Consider the following 15,785-nt stretch of genomic DNA (forward strand, 5'->3'; position numbering starts at 1 on the left):
ATCTATCTCAGTCTTAAATTTACACAGCTATCTGTGGCCAAATACTCACAATCATCTGAGAGAAGAAATTCCTCCTCATCTCAGTTTTAAATTGGTGCCCCTTTATTCTGAGACTGTGCCTCTGGTCCTAGACTCTGCCATTCTCAACATTGACCCTGTCAAGCCCCTGAAGAATCCCATATGTTTCAGTGAGATCACCTCTAATTCTTCTAAACTCCCATGATTACAGTCCCAACCTGTTTAACTTTGCTCATAAGACAAACCTTCCAATTCAGGGATCATGCACCAATAGATGTCTCTCCAGACTTGTGGTGAACACCATACAGTTATGGGTTTATTTATGTAATTTGAAGCTTGTTACATCAATAACATCAGGTGGATTATATTTAAAGGGACATAAATGAGGGATACAACTGAATGTTTCAGTTGCTTCCCAGAGAAAAGGTAGCAGTGATAGTTTTGAAGAAGAGTCGTGGTAGACTCAGAGTATTCACTCTGCTTCTGTCCCAACAGTTGCTGCCAGACCTGCTGAGTTTCTCCTGCGATTTCTGTTTTTGTTTCAGATTCCCAGCATCTGCAGTTAGAGAGCCATAGGGTTGTACAGCATGGAATAGACCATTTGGTCCAACTCGTCCATGCTGACCAGACATCCTAAATCAATCTCGTCCCATTTGCCAGCACTTGGCCCAAATCCCTCTATACCCTTCTTATTCATATACCCATCCAGATGCCTTTTAAATGCTGTAATTGTACCAGCCTCCACCAGTCCCTCTGGCAGCTTAAGCCATACACACACCATCCTCTGCATGAAAAAGTTACTCCTTAGTTCCCTTTTAAATCATTCCCCTCTCTTTAAATCTTAAAACTATGCCTTCTCGCTTTGGACTCCCTTACTCTCTGGAAAAGACCTTGACTATTTATCCTATCCATGCCCCTTATGATTTTATAAACTTCTCACCCCTCAGCCTCCAACACTCCGGGGAAAACAGCCCCAGCCTATTCAGCCTTTCCCTATAGCTCAAACTCTCCAATCCTGGCAACATTCTTGTAAATCTTTTAAGAACCCTTTCATGTTTAACAACATCTTTCCTATAACAATGAGACTGGAACTGAATGCAGTATTCCAAAAGTGGCCTAACCAAAGTTTTGCTTTTCCATGCACAAATCGTACCTACAGACATTTGAGATATGAAATATTAAAGTCAGATCTCAGGGCAAATTGGTACAAAAATTGATGGGTGGCAAGCATTGGCATATAGGAGAGTATAGATGGGCTGGACAAATGGGTTGACCAGGGGCAAATGAAATTCAATCCAGTATTAATGAGGTGATCTACCCAGCCAAAAAAGGCAAAGGAATTGTGATGAATAGTAGGACTCTGGGAAACACCAAAGATCAAAGGGACCATAATGTACGTGTCCATCAGTCCCTTAATGTATGAGGACAGTTGGATAAAGTGGTAAAGAGTTGCCTTGTAGTGGGTGGCATGGTGGCGCAGTGGTCAGCACTGCTGCCTCACAGTGCCAGAGACCCAGGTTCAACTCCTGTCTCAGCAACGGGTTGTGTGGAGTTTGCACATTCTCTCCGTGTCTGTGTGGGTTTCCTCCCACAGTCCAAGGATGTGCAGGTCAGGTAAGTTGGCCATGCTAAATTATCCCTAGTGTTAGGTGTAGGGGAATGGATCTGGGTGGCTTGCTCTTCGGAGGGTTGCTGTGGACTTGTTGGGTCGAAGGGCCTGTTTCCACACTAAGTAATTTAGATTAGATTACTTACAGTGTGGAATCTAATTTTATTAGCCAAGGCAAGATTAAGAGGGAAGTGCTGCTGGAAATGTATAAACTGTCGGTTAGGCCACAGCTAGAGTATTGAATGCAGTTTTGGAACTCATATTACAGGAGGGATGTGATAGCACTGGAGAGGCTATAGAGGAGATCTAACAGGATATTGCCTGGGCTAGAGAGTTTCAGTGATGAACAGAGATTGGACAGACTGAGGTTGTTTTGCTTAGAGCAGAGGAGATTGAGAGCAGATATGGCGCAGATGTATAAAATGATAAGGGGTGTATGTAGGGTTGACTGCAAGGAACTCTTCCTCTTGATGGAGGGATCAATGACCGGGGTGGGGGGGGGAGGGAGCGCATGAATTTAAGAGAAGGGACAGAAAGTTTCGAGAAGCTGTGAGGAACGTGAAAAATGTTTTCACCCTGAGGGTGTTGGGAACCTGGAGCTCACTGCCTGTAAAAATGATAGGGGTAGAAACCCTCAGAACATTGCAGAAGCATTCAGACATACCCTTTGATGGGCCGAGTGCTGGGAAATAGGATTAAAATAGTTAGGGGGTTACGTTTGACCGCCATGGATGAGATGGGCCAAAGAGCCTTTTTCTGTGCTATGGATCTCTATGACTCCAAATATATGCTGCTGTTACACACAAATTCTGTAAGCATTTTACCATTGTATTTATTGGATGGTCTCTGATGTCTGTCTTGTACGAACAATGTGCGAATTGCAATGATTAATGCTCCTCACATCTCAAGCATTTTCGTGCCTTGAGCTGTCTATTCACAATCCCTCACTTCGAAGAAGATGACGACCATTCTTTCAAAGATATACTTGCAAAATGTAATTTCATTTTTAAAGATGCAAACAGTCCATAGTATTTAAAAAATGAAAATAGATAATTGAAGTGGTGCAGAATTATTTATGATGGAGCGAGTATGACTCATCTAACTGATTTCCATTAGCAAGTCTTTTAAGTTGGAAACCTTTCACATCAGTGACATCACTAAACCTACACACCATGCCACTTTTTCAAGCTCTATAGAGCTGTAACTATAGTTCTTGAAAATAATTTGATTTCTTTTTAACCACAGTTACACAATTAAGTTGCTGCACTTTAGTTTAATTTACAATTACTCTGTCGAAACATTTCTCCTGATGTATCTGTTAAGTGTACATTTGTCCATATTACTGTGGTCACATTTTATTGCCTGTTGTTTTCCTAAATCAGTCTGGTCACCAATGTCTGCTGCTTTTTTAAGAAAATGTCTTCATTATTATGTCTTTGAAACGATTATTATTCTTACTAACAATAGCAATTATGTTTGAAAAAAACGTATTCATGAGAATGACCTAAATGATTTTATTTAATATCCTAATTTCACCTTTACCGAATAAATTCTAAAACTTTTTCTCAGTGCTAATGCAAGGTTATCGAGTATTGTTCTCACAAAAGAATTTACAATTATATCAAGTAATGCATGGCGTTAGGTTATTAGCAGAGTACTTCTGCTCAGCAAAGTTCAGCCTCTTATTTAGAAACCCCTTCATTAGTGATATAACTGAATAATTGGAAGAGTATCATAGCACTTTAAGCTTTATTGTAATTGTCCACTGATCCCGAAATTAAACATTATATGAGAAAAGCATTTGAATGTTTCTCCAAGAGGAAACCAAACTTAATTTTGCAGATGTGCAATCTGCCATCCCACTTAATAACAATTTAATTTAAATTGTGTGCTCTATTGTGAAGAAATGCAGCATGAATTTTGTTCTTTCTGAACATTAAATCAGTTTGTGTAGCTGCAGAGTTGCAGGTTACAGAATGTGAAGACAAATGTCATTTTGTTAGGATAAGCGTATGCACACATTTGCGGTCTTTGAGTTTCAATTCGGTAGCTCTTAAAATAGGCAAAGTGAAAATCAATTCCAGTATCCATGATTGATGCAGGACAGCTAAATATTTATGATAGCATTACACACACATGATAGAATAATATATTTCAACATGATTTATGCCAATGTATTTCTAATGATAATTTTTTTATGAAAATGAGACTAATTTTTATAATAATTTGAGGAACATTCTTGGTACATGACAGTATTAAAAATTACTTAAACACTTAAAGTTCAGCTTCAAAAGTAACAAATGGAAATGGGTGAATTATAATTATGTTAGCCTAACACTTGTTGCTATTGAGATAATCTAAAATATAACTTATAGTTTTAGGAATTAGAGTGTTAAATATAAGATAAATGGAAACGCCTAGTTAGAGTCATAGACTCATAGAGACCTACAGCACGGACACAGGCCTTTTGACCCAAACTGGTCAATGTCGACCAAAATGTCCATCCAAACTAACCCCATTTCCCTGCACTTGGCCCATATCCTTCTAAACCTCTCCTATCCATATATTTGTCCAAATGCCTATTAAAGGTTGTTAGCCTCGACCACTTTCACTGGCGTTCCAAATGCGTACCACCCTCTGTGTAAAAAAGTTGCCCCTCAGATTTCCATTTATTTTTTCTCCTCTAACTTTAAAATGATGCCCTGTAGTCCTTGATTCCCCAACCTTGGGAAAAAAAGACTAGCTAAGAAACTAGGAAACATGCCTCTGCTCTGCATGATTCCTCACAAGTCTGCATTTATGGCACTTGGAGGGCAGTCGGTGCTTATGTAATAAGGCTGGAGTTGACAGTGGGAACACTAGAATCATGCATGACCCAGCACTGGGGTTTTGGTAGAGCCAGAAGGTGTTATGTTATTTCAGTATAAGTTTTGAATTACATAAATAGTTCCTGAATAAAGAAGATTGAGGACTGGCGCACAGTTTGGGATTTGTGAAGGGAATGAAACTAGAGGATTTGTCTAGTTTGAAGTTGGAGGAAGAGATGTACTATAGCTCTCCTGGAGACTTGTGGCAGAGAGCAGTCCACAGAATTGCTTGGAAGCTTATGAGAGGACAGTTGAGTATTTAATGGCAACTAGAAAAAGGAGCTGATGCCTGAGATTATAAAGAAAAGCTGGCAGGGTTGCTTAATCAAAAGGCTCCACTTCAATGTTGAAGGGATGAAATGGTGTGAGAATTGGTCCAATGATATTGTGGTGAGGCTGGTGGTGCCCCCTTGTGCGGACAAAGGGCCAAGGAAGATGGTGGCTATGGAGCATTGACCTAAGGACTCCATTGGATGATCATTGGAACAACCAGTTGATGAGTTGCAACTGCCAGGTATCCTCTTAGACATACCTGACAAGAAATGTGCCAGGTAGTGTCTCGAAGAAGAGGAGGAGAATTGGCAGTGACTTACGCATGAGGTGAGTTGAGCTAGTGACAAAGCATGGAACTGAAGTGGTCACCATTCAATAGTGAGATTCTGAAGTTACCATTTAAAGTTTAAGGGGGAAATTAGACTTCCTTTTTTAACACTGAGATCCCAATTTTTCCTTCTTGCTGTGGCTTTCCAACATTCTCATTACTGCCCATGGTATACTAGGAAGGGGAAAATTCCACAAAATTACTGAACGTTTTGAAAATTTTCAGCTTTTTGTAAAGGAATCAACACAGATCAATGGGATCGAAAACTACATATTCAAATTTGCCGATGACACATTAGATGGCAATATAAGCAGTGCAGATGGAAGTGTAAAATTACAAAGTTTTCTCAATAGATTCAGTGAATAGGAAAAACTGGAGCAAGTGGATTTCAATGTAAGCAAATGCGAGGTTAGCTGTCCAGAACGGGATACCTCCTAAATAGTGAGATGATAGAAATAGTGGAAGTCCATTGAGATGTTGCCTAACTATATATATTGAAATGTCACAAACAGATACAGGAAGTTATAGAAAGGTTAGTAAACTCTTGGCTTTATAGCTAGAGAAGAGGGAGACAATATTCTCCAGCTATACAAAGCCTTGGTTAGATCCATGTGAGGCACTGTGAGCAGACCCAGCAACCATATCTTGGGAATGAGATATTGGACGTGAATGGTACATGGACTCCAAGGGTTAAGGTGTGAAGGGGGATTACAGAATCTGGGGTTGCGTTCACAGAAGTTTAGAAGGTAAAGGGATAACCCAACTGATGTTTGTATAAAACAGGCTGGGAAGGAATTGAAAAAGAAAAATATGTTAAATGTGTATCGATCTTTTGTTAGACACAACTTCAAGAACTCTCAACAGTTTTGGCATCCAAATTGTAAAAAGGCAAAGATACAAAAAGACTTGTTTTTTCTTTGATGGAAGGTAATCATTATTGCTGAGGTGAGTATTTGTTCCTGGGTTGCCCTTGAAAAGATGTAAGACGGCAGTTGAGGGTTAATACATTACTGTGGGTTGGGAGTCACATGTAAGCTTCCTTGAAATTGCTAGCTTAGTGACATTATCACTACACTATCACCAATTTATGGTCCTTCACACAAACCAACCTTACTTCCATTGACTCCATCTGTACTTCCCACTGCCTCAGGAAAGCAGCCAATGCAATCAAAGACCCCTCCCACCCTGGTTGTATTCTCTTCAGCTCTCTTCAGTTGGGCAGAAAGTACACAATTTGAAAACACCTACCGGCAGATTCCAGTACAGCTTCTTCCCCACTGTTATCAGACTTATGAACAAACCTCTCATAAATTAGAGTTGATCTTTCTCTACGCCTTCTCTGTAGATTTAACACTATATTCTGCATTCTATTCCATTACCCCGAAGTACTTTGCACTTTTTCCCTATGTCTGTGTGGGTTTGCTCCAGCTTCCTCCCACAGTCTGAAAAATGTGCACGTTAGGTGGATTGGCCATGCTAAATTGCCCATAGAGGTGTGTGGGTTAGGTGCATTAGTCAGGGGTAAGTGTAGAGTAATAGGTTAGGGGGGTTGGGTTGCTCTTTGGAGGGTCAGTGTGGGCTTGTTGGGCTGAATGGCCTATTTCCACACTGTAGGGACTCTATGTACATAGTCACAAATGTGGTTTGGTTTTATACATTTTCACATCAAGAAACCAACAAAATATTGGATTTTCACTCTATCCCAAAAAACCAAAGATCTCTCTTACACATACAATACTAATATTTGCATATATTTGAGGATAATTGAATGGGCTCCTATTTACCTTCAGCAGGAAGACCTCAGACAGTAGTCTTTCCCCACTCTGCCTTGGTGGCAGCTGCCCCAAGCTTTAGCGTGCCCCTCAGCACGTAGTCCTGGACCTTGGAATGTGCCAGTCTGTAACACTCAGTCAGGGTCAACTCCTTGTTCTGGAAGAGCACTATGTTTCGGGCAGACCAGAGAGCGCCTTTCACTGATCGTGATGGATGATCCTCCAGGCACAGTCGACGTTTGTCTCAGAGAGTGTCCTGGGGAACAGACATTAGAGCACAGAGCTGCTCGGGATGAAGCTCGACAAAAACCACTCCAACTTTTTCCAGACTTCCGAAGCTAATCTCCTATAGGTTTAGGATTGTTTCAACCACCTCCAGACAGGGCCTGATGGGGCACATAGATCCTACCTAGAAGGACTAGTCACAGGTTGTGACCAGTGCTAACAAATTTAATTATTCTGGTTGGAATGGACTCAGGAAGCTCACTCCAATGTTAAAATGAGAACTGTTCTTACTTAGGCAGTTGATGGAGTCTGCCTGAAAATAAAGACATTGGCCACTTTAGCAATGGTTTAATTCCAATCCTGCTAAATTATTGGATACTGGTTATTACATTCGTTGCATTAAATGGATGTGAAAATGTTACACTTAGTCACATATCACTCTTCCTTCGAGAGTTACATGAATATATTTTGTACACAGTCATCATCCTCAAGACCCATCTCAATTTAGCTATAATTTGACTTCAACTGAGAGCAAGTAGAGCATCATGATAAATACACTGTTCACTGCAGATGGAGTTTAAAAGGCCACATTACTCATTAAATTTATCCAGTGAGCAGTTAATCTAAACTATAGAAACCACGAAGGTCATTGACTCGATCCACAGCTGCATGAACTGATCTGAACTGAGGTGGAAGGACTAATGTTCAAATTCTCCTTATTGCCTCAGCTCTGGGGATAATGTAAATTAGACATAGTTTCCATTCATAGTTACTGTCCCAAAGTGTAGATGTTGGGTGGAGGCAATGTTGTTTAGGACTGTGATGTCCCTGTTGTACACTGTACTAATTGTCAATCAGTGATGACCATTTGTACAGGGAACCTAAGCATCCCCATCACTAGTCGAGCTGTACCTTATTAGGAATGCAATGTTCCCTGATAAAGAAGGAAGAGAAAACAGGCAAGTAAAACAAACCAAAATCACTTATACAGCTCGTCTGAGAACTGCTACAAACTGGTTCTAAACTAAAACACTGAAATGTTGGACCAGAAATAAATTAGCTTCAAGATAACAGGAAATGCAGTCTTGCTAAACAAGAAGTATCATTGCACCAGTGAAGAGATAATCTTCAATCTGATTTGAAACAATATAGATATTCAACTTCTTATAGATTTGCTGAGATATCATGATCACCATACAACACTTTCCACTGTATTTTGTAATGAAATACAAAATACATGTAACAATAAATAAATCAAATTATTTTGAGTTTACCTCCACATATTTTCATGATTAAATTTCACCACATTTGACCAAAATAAGTTTCTTTTATTTCATGATTAGCTTGTTATCTCTAACTTTAAACCGGATTTTTATTTCTATTAAAGCTGCCCATGATCACTGCTAAAACAGATGACGGTTAGCAACATACGTAAAGCAATCTATAGAAAGAAAGTCATAATGACAGTCTGATACAGCCATTGGGTTGGAATTTCAGAGTCTGTCACTTAGATTAATCACCCACTTGTTTTAATCAGTATAGAAGGTCGCTTTGAGGTTAGCGGAAGTAATTCAGTGTCAAAATCAAACATTTTGCAAAAATACATGTTCTTAATTTTTTTGCAGGCAACTTATGAAATAAATATTCTATGACTCCTATAATTATAGTAGAAATGCTGTCTGTGTAAAATATTTAATTTCATTCAACAATATAGACAAAGATCCATACATCTACCAATCTCAATAATAATATAAGCTATAAATCTGAACTCTGTATCTCAGGTATCTTTCAGTATCTCCTTTAATAGTATTTCTTTCTATATTTATGTTTGAGTTCTACTTGCACCTGATTTGGACAAATGCTATTTCAAAAGATAGAAATAAATAGGAAAATATACTTCACTGAAACTGAAATCACCAAATAACAAGTCATGAAATGTATAAATAGCTTGTGTTCTACAACATTGAATAGAATCTTGTGAAATGTATGTAAGATATTTTTGTAGATCAGTAAGTCAAGGAGCCAACTACAGCATCTTGGCTATTTAAGATTTAGTCAGAAGATATATTGAATAACTTGCAGTAAAGGATGCTACTATGATAAAATTAACATTGAATTTGAGAGTGACATTGTGAAATCTGCGATATCAGTTTTAATCTAAACAAAGTTAACAATGTAGGTATGAGAGATGAGGAAGATTGAGAAACTATTAAAAAAAATGACATTATTGAGTATAGGAGTTGGGAAGACATGTTGAGGTTGTACAAGGCATTAGTGAGGCCTCTTCTGGAATACTGTGTCCAGTTCTGGTCGCCCTGTTATAGGAAGGATTTTTTTAGATTAGATTACTTACAGTGTGGAAACAGGCCCTTCGGCCCAACAAGTCCACACCGCCCCGCCGAAGCGCAACCCACCCATACCCCTACATCTATCCCTTACCTAACACTACAGGCAATTTAGCATGGCCAATTCACCTGACCTGTACATCTTTGTGACTGTGGGAGGAAACCGAAGCACCCGGAGGAAACCCACGCAGACACGGGGAGAATGTACAAACTCCACACAGTCAGTTGCCTGAGGTGGGAATTGAACCCAGATCTCTGGTGCTGTGAGGCAACAGTGCTAACCACTGTGCCACCGTGCCACCCAGATATTATCAAGCTGGAGAGGGTTCAGAAGGGATTTAACCTGATGTTGCCGGGTATGGAAGGCTTGAGTTTTAAAGGAAGGCTGGGACTGTTTTCCTTTGGAGCGTAAGAGGTTGGAAGGCAATCTTATGGAAGTTGATAAAATAATAAGGGGTATTGATAGACTTAATGGTAGTTTGTCTTTTCCCTAGGATAGAAGATTTCAAAACTAGGAGGCACATTTTTAAGGTGAGAAGAGAGAGATTTAATAAAGACATAAGGGGCAAATTTTTTACACAGAGGGTGGTTTGTGTGCGGAATGAACTTGCTGTGGAAGTGGTGAATGTGGGTACGATTACAACGTTTAAAAGCTACTTGGATAAGTACATGAATAGGAAAGGTTTGGAGGGATTTGGGTCAGGAGCAGGCAGGAAGTGTTAGTTTAGTTTGGAATTATGTTCAGCATGAACTGGTTGGACTGAAAGGTCTGCTTCTGTGCTGTATGACTGAATGATTCTAATAAAGTAGTAGTCAGTACACCAAAAAAAATTTGCAGCAAACGTAAATTCTTTAGAGGAACTAAAGCAAAACATAAAAGTAGTCCAGCCAGAGGTAACAAAAGGAGTTAAAGTTAGAATTAGATCAAAAGAGGAGGCTTATGCTAATGTTTAAAAGCCTCATAAGCTTGAGGAATAGGAAGATTTTTAGAATTCAGCAAAGATGGACCAAGAAATTGACAAGGAAAGAAAATATGAGTGTAGACTCACAGAACTAGATTGTAAGTTTTCCATAGGTAAGGAAACAGGAAGAAGGTTAGTGAAAGTAAATGCCGGCCCATTAGAGACAGGGATAGGTGGAGGTATAATGGAGAATAACAGTCTGGCTTCATAGTAGAAGCAAATAAAACAAACCATGGGAAACCAAGGCCCAAGTGAGAATGAAAAACTTAAAGGAATCAGTCTAGTTAAATAAGTACAACTGGAGAAAGTAATGGGGCTATACAATTTCAGATTTCCTACAGTTTCCTGGACTTTATGGTGGCTCAGTGGTTTGCACTGCTACCTTATAGCACCAGGGACCACGGTTTAGTTCCAGCCTCGGGTGACTGTGTGGAGTTTGTGCGTTTTTCTCGCTGTGTCTGTGTGGATTTCCTCTGGGTGCTCCAGTTTCCTTTCACAGTCCAAAGATGTGTAGGTTGGGTGGATTAGCCATGCTAAATTGCCCTGTAATGTCCAGGGATGTGTAGGCTAGGTAGTTCAGCCATGGTAAATGTAGGGTTACAGGGATAGGATGTGATGCCCTTTGGAGGATCAGTGTGGACTTGACGGGTTAAATGTACTGCAGGGGTTCTATGATTCTGACTAACGAACTGCACCCATGGGCTTTTGGAGAAGGCACAGGGAGAAAGCAGGAAAATGACACTTTGTGACCTTCACTTTCGGAGAGCCAGTAAGGATATGATAGGCTAAAAGGTTTGTGATTCTGTGAAAACAAACGTGCTGGAAATACTCAGTATGTCAGGTAGCACCGATAGAAAAGAGAGACAGAGTTAATGGTGGCTCAGTGTGGGGTGGCACTCAGTGGTTAGCACTGCTGCCTCACACCGCCAGGTACCCGGGTTCAATTCCTGCTGTGGGCAACCCTGCCTCGGGCAACTGTCTGTGTGGAGTTTACACATTCTCCCTGTGTCTGTGTGGGTTTGCTCCGGTTTCCTCCCACAGTCCAAAGATGTGCAGGTTAGGTGAATTGGCCATGTTACATTGCCTGTTGTGTTAGAAGCTTTGGTCAGGGGGGAATGGGTCTGGGTGTGTTACTCTTCAGAGGGTTGGTGTGGACTTGTTGGGCTGAAGGGCCTGTTTCCACAATGTAGGGAATCTAATCTAATCTGTAGGGAATCTAATCATTCCAAGTTGTGACCTTTCACCAGAGGAAACATCATGACCTGAAACATTAACTTTGCTTCTCTCTAAACAGATGCTGCCAGATCTGATAAATATGTCCAGTGTGTTCGGTTTTGATTTCAAAGTTCCAGTATTTCACTTTTAAAATTAACAGCTGCAGAGTTAGTGGGTGCATTGCGTATTTCATATTCTAAGTGTGCGCATCTCTGTAATGTTTCCCAAGGCTTCAAAGGCATAAAATATTAGCACAGAGGAAGAGGAAAAAGAGAAATTATAGGTCAGCAAGTCTATTGTAAGTTATGCGCATAATACTAGAACCTATTAGTATGGACATGGTTACAGGGCACTTATGAAAATATGATTAAGTGGAGTAAATGTGGATTTATGAAAAGGAACCTATGTTTTTGAGTTTTCTCAGGATGTAACTTATGGAATGGATAAAGGGGGAACCAGTGCACAAAATATTTCAGGAATAACCTCACCAATACCCTATATAATTGCAATAAGACTTCTTTACTCTTCTGTGCCAGTTTCTTCTGAACAAAAATTAATGTATCATTTGCCTTTCTGATTGTTTACTATATTTGTATGGTGACTTTCTGTGATTCATGTATGTATTAGTAGATTTTGACTAATAAAGGAATCAAATGATAAAGCGACAATGTGGGAATGAAGAAGTGAGGTAAAATATCACCAATCATCTTGTTGAAGAGCAGAGATGGGTCAAAGGTCAGCTGGCCAGCTATTGCTGCTATTTATGAAGTTTTAAGCTTAATTATTATGTTCAAGAAAAACACGAGCTAGTTGTACACTGGCTTATAGCTATTTCCCATGTGGTCTGGTAAGGTTAGAAGAGGTGCATATGATCTCTAACACTGGCAAAAAAGATATTCCAGGAAAATGGCCTGTTGATGAGCTGTACATTCTATGTAATTCTCTGCAACTCCTCAAATTGTCACTACAAGAGTCTTATGCTATGGTTTACTACCTCATTGATGGGTCAATGATTTCTGCACATTAAAGCTTCCTTTTCAGAAATATTTCAAATATTTCCACTTTCCCCTTATCCTATAATAAAAGCTGAAAGGCCTGTGGATGCTGTACATCAGAGACTAAAATAGAAATTGTTGGAAAAGCTCAGCAGGTCTAGCAGTATCCGTGGAGAGAAAGCAGAGTTAATGTTTCGGGCCGAGTGACCCTTCCTCTGAACAGTTCTGAGGAAGGGTAACTCGAGGCAAGGTGTTAACTCTGATTTCTCTCTATAGATGCTGCCAGACCTGCTGAGCTTTTCCAACAATTTCTATATGTATTCCCCTTGACTAGGAGGCAAGACAACAGACTCTCTCTCTCAGGGTTCAAAAACAGACATTCTCTTCCTATCTGGCTCATAATTGCTACTTATAAAAATCTCAGAATGTGCTTACTTCCTTTTCCATGGTCAATAAACTGTTGACTCATGGCTAATATCCTTCGCTTCATTTGGTATGAGTTTGCTTCAACAGTTTGCTGTTACCTGATACAGCAAGGTTTATGTATTTCCTGTAACACTCAAAACTGGGTCTGGATATTGAGGTTTTGAAAACTCCAAAAGACATTTATTCCAGTTTGATATTATGCACAAACATTACATTCACAGACCACATAACAGACTTTGTGAACATTAAGTAATTAGATTACAGCAGAGATTCATCTTTCATAGCATGTCATGCTTCAAGTGACCCTTGGACAAGATGGAGTATGTGACCTTTACACCCTCAGATCACACGCAAAGGTGATATCATTAGCATTAATCTTAAAGACAAACTGATAGAAACACAGCAACAGGAGCTGATCATTCAGCCCATCAAGCCTGTTCTGAACTTTAACATGATCATGGTTTTTTCAAACACACCATTGCCTTTTAATCCATCTATCCCATAGCCTATTACTCTATTGATAATCAAAAAAAAAACAACCTAGACTTTAAAGCACTCAGAGATTGAACTTCCGCAGCTCTATCTGATAGAGATTTCCAAAGATTTACCAGCTTCTGAGAAAAACCATTTCTCCTCATCTCATCTCCCTTTATTTCATCACGTTCTCCCTGGTTCCAGACTCCCCCAACAGGGGAAAGATATTATCTGCATCTAACCTGTCCATCCCTTTGTAGTAATTTATAGATTTCAATGAGATCACTGCTCAGTTTTCAATACCCGAGACTAGAGGCCCAAATTTGCCCAATTTGTCTTCATAGGACATGGTTGCCATGCCAGAACCAGGTCTGGTGAGCCTGTATTGCAGTGGCTCTGTGGAAATAACATCTTTCCAGAGTTGAGGAGACTAAAACTGCACACAGCACTCCAGACATTGTCTAATCACCTCCCTATACAAGAGAAACAAGTTTTCACTACTCCTGTACACAAATCCATTTGCAATAAATAGATTAATAGAATCCCTGAAGTGCAGAGAGAGGCCCTTCAGCCCATTGAATCTGCACTACTCTGAAGAGCATCCCATCACATTCCATTATCATTTTAAATATTTTTAGCCTTCCTAACAGTTTGCTGCATCTGCATGTTAGCCTTTAGTGACTTCCAGGAGGCTGGAAGATCACAGCAAGCCCGGCAGCGTGGAGAAGTCAATGCTTCAGGTATAACCCTTTAATTACAACGACTCCCAAGTCTTTGATATGACATCAATCTTATCCGTATTGCAGCTTCCTGTCATTCCACCCCTGTTAGACAATGCTAGACTCAGATTGGTTTCTGGGTCTGTCATTTCTCTTAGTTTCCTTTCTCAATCAATACTCACCCACTGCACTTCCATACTTCAGTTGTTTGCTCTCTCAGAAATGATCAACATTTGGGACGTATATTTTACAAAATCTACCTTCTCACATATACCCCAAGAGCTGTTGCCAAAGTCACGCCTCTTGGTATGTAGTTGCAACCATCCAGGCTTCCAAGGTTCCATGAGTTTCCATTTAACATTTAGTTATATTTTTGCATGTCTGCTGTAAAAGATTATCAGATTGCAAGAAAATCGAACAATTTTTTATTTATATCAGAAATGTTTCCACTTTTAAAACATTGTACTGTGGTGTATCAGAAGCTAGAATAAGTTATTCCAATTTGTCAACAGTTTAGAAAGTATCTTTTTACATAGTAAAGAGCTAAGGAAGTAAACAAAGGCTAGGTTGAAGTTCATTGGCAATGTCAAGGACTTTTGTAATTGTTATAATTTATTTAATATGGGAGCTCAGCAAAATAGAGAGTTTCTCAAGCTTTACAACATCTGCAGTTTTTCTTTTCAAGAACTTTGCACAAACTAGTTCCTTCCACTTTTCTTATTGGGTCTGTGTTAGAGTTGGAACATTCCTGAAATATAAACTGATATTCCTTTCCTCTAGCAGTGCTAGGGTTCAGTTTCACATTCACTATTTCACATGACAAGCTCCCACTTGGAGCAATCAAGGGAATGCACATTCCCAGAGAAGGAGGAAGCCAGGTGAGTGACTCCAGCTGCTCTTATACACCTCTTAGTGGCCACAATTGGGAACTGATTAACTTTGACAGTATCTAGTCAACTTGTCTTCTCAGCTAAGAAAAAGGGACCTGAAGGAGATGAAAAGTATAAAATAATTTGCACCATTTGTTCTCGTTTGCATTATGGAACCCGTAAGATTTCTAAGTTCAGAATAGTTTTGTACTATTTGTTTAACTCAAGACAGACTTCTAATCTAAATTAATACAAAGCAGAATGGCAAACTGAAGTAACCAGAAAACACAAAAATCACTTCTGATCATTTTTGTTGTTTCTGTTAGTGGTTTAGAAAAGAGAAACTTACAGGAGAGCTTACAACTTTTGAAATTCATAACCTGAAAATATTTGAGTATTGAGAAATTTGGGTTAGTTGTCGTTTTTGCCCAGTTAAAGTTATTGTTCATGAAGTGGTCTGTGCCCACATGCATCAAGACCTGGATAATATTTGGGCTTGGACTGAATAAATTAATATTTGTGCTACACAAATGCCAAGCAATGGCTATCTCCCAACAAGGGGCAATCTAATGACCTCTCCTTGGTATTTAAGGTCAGTGCCATGGCTGAGTCTCCAACATCCTAGGGGTCACCAGTGACTATCAACTTAGCCCATTGGGTTTGAGAAACTGTCCTTGACTTTGAAGCA

This window comes from Chiloscyllium punctatum, chromosome 5, assembly GCF_047496795.1.
Source record: "Chiloscyllium punctatum isolate Juve2018m chromosome 5, sChiPun1.3, whole genome shotgun sequence".
Lineage (NCBI taxonomy): Eukaryota > Metazoa > Chordata > Chondrichthyes > Orectolobiformes > Hemiscylliidae > Chiloscyllium > Chiloscyllium punctatum.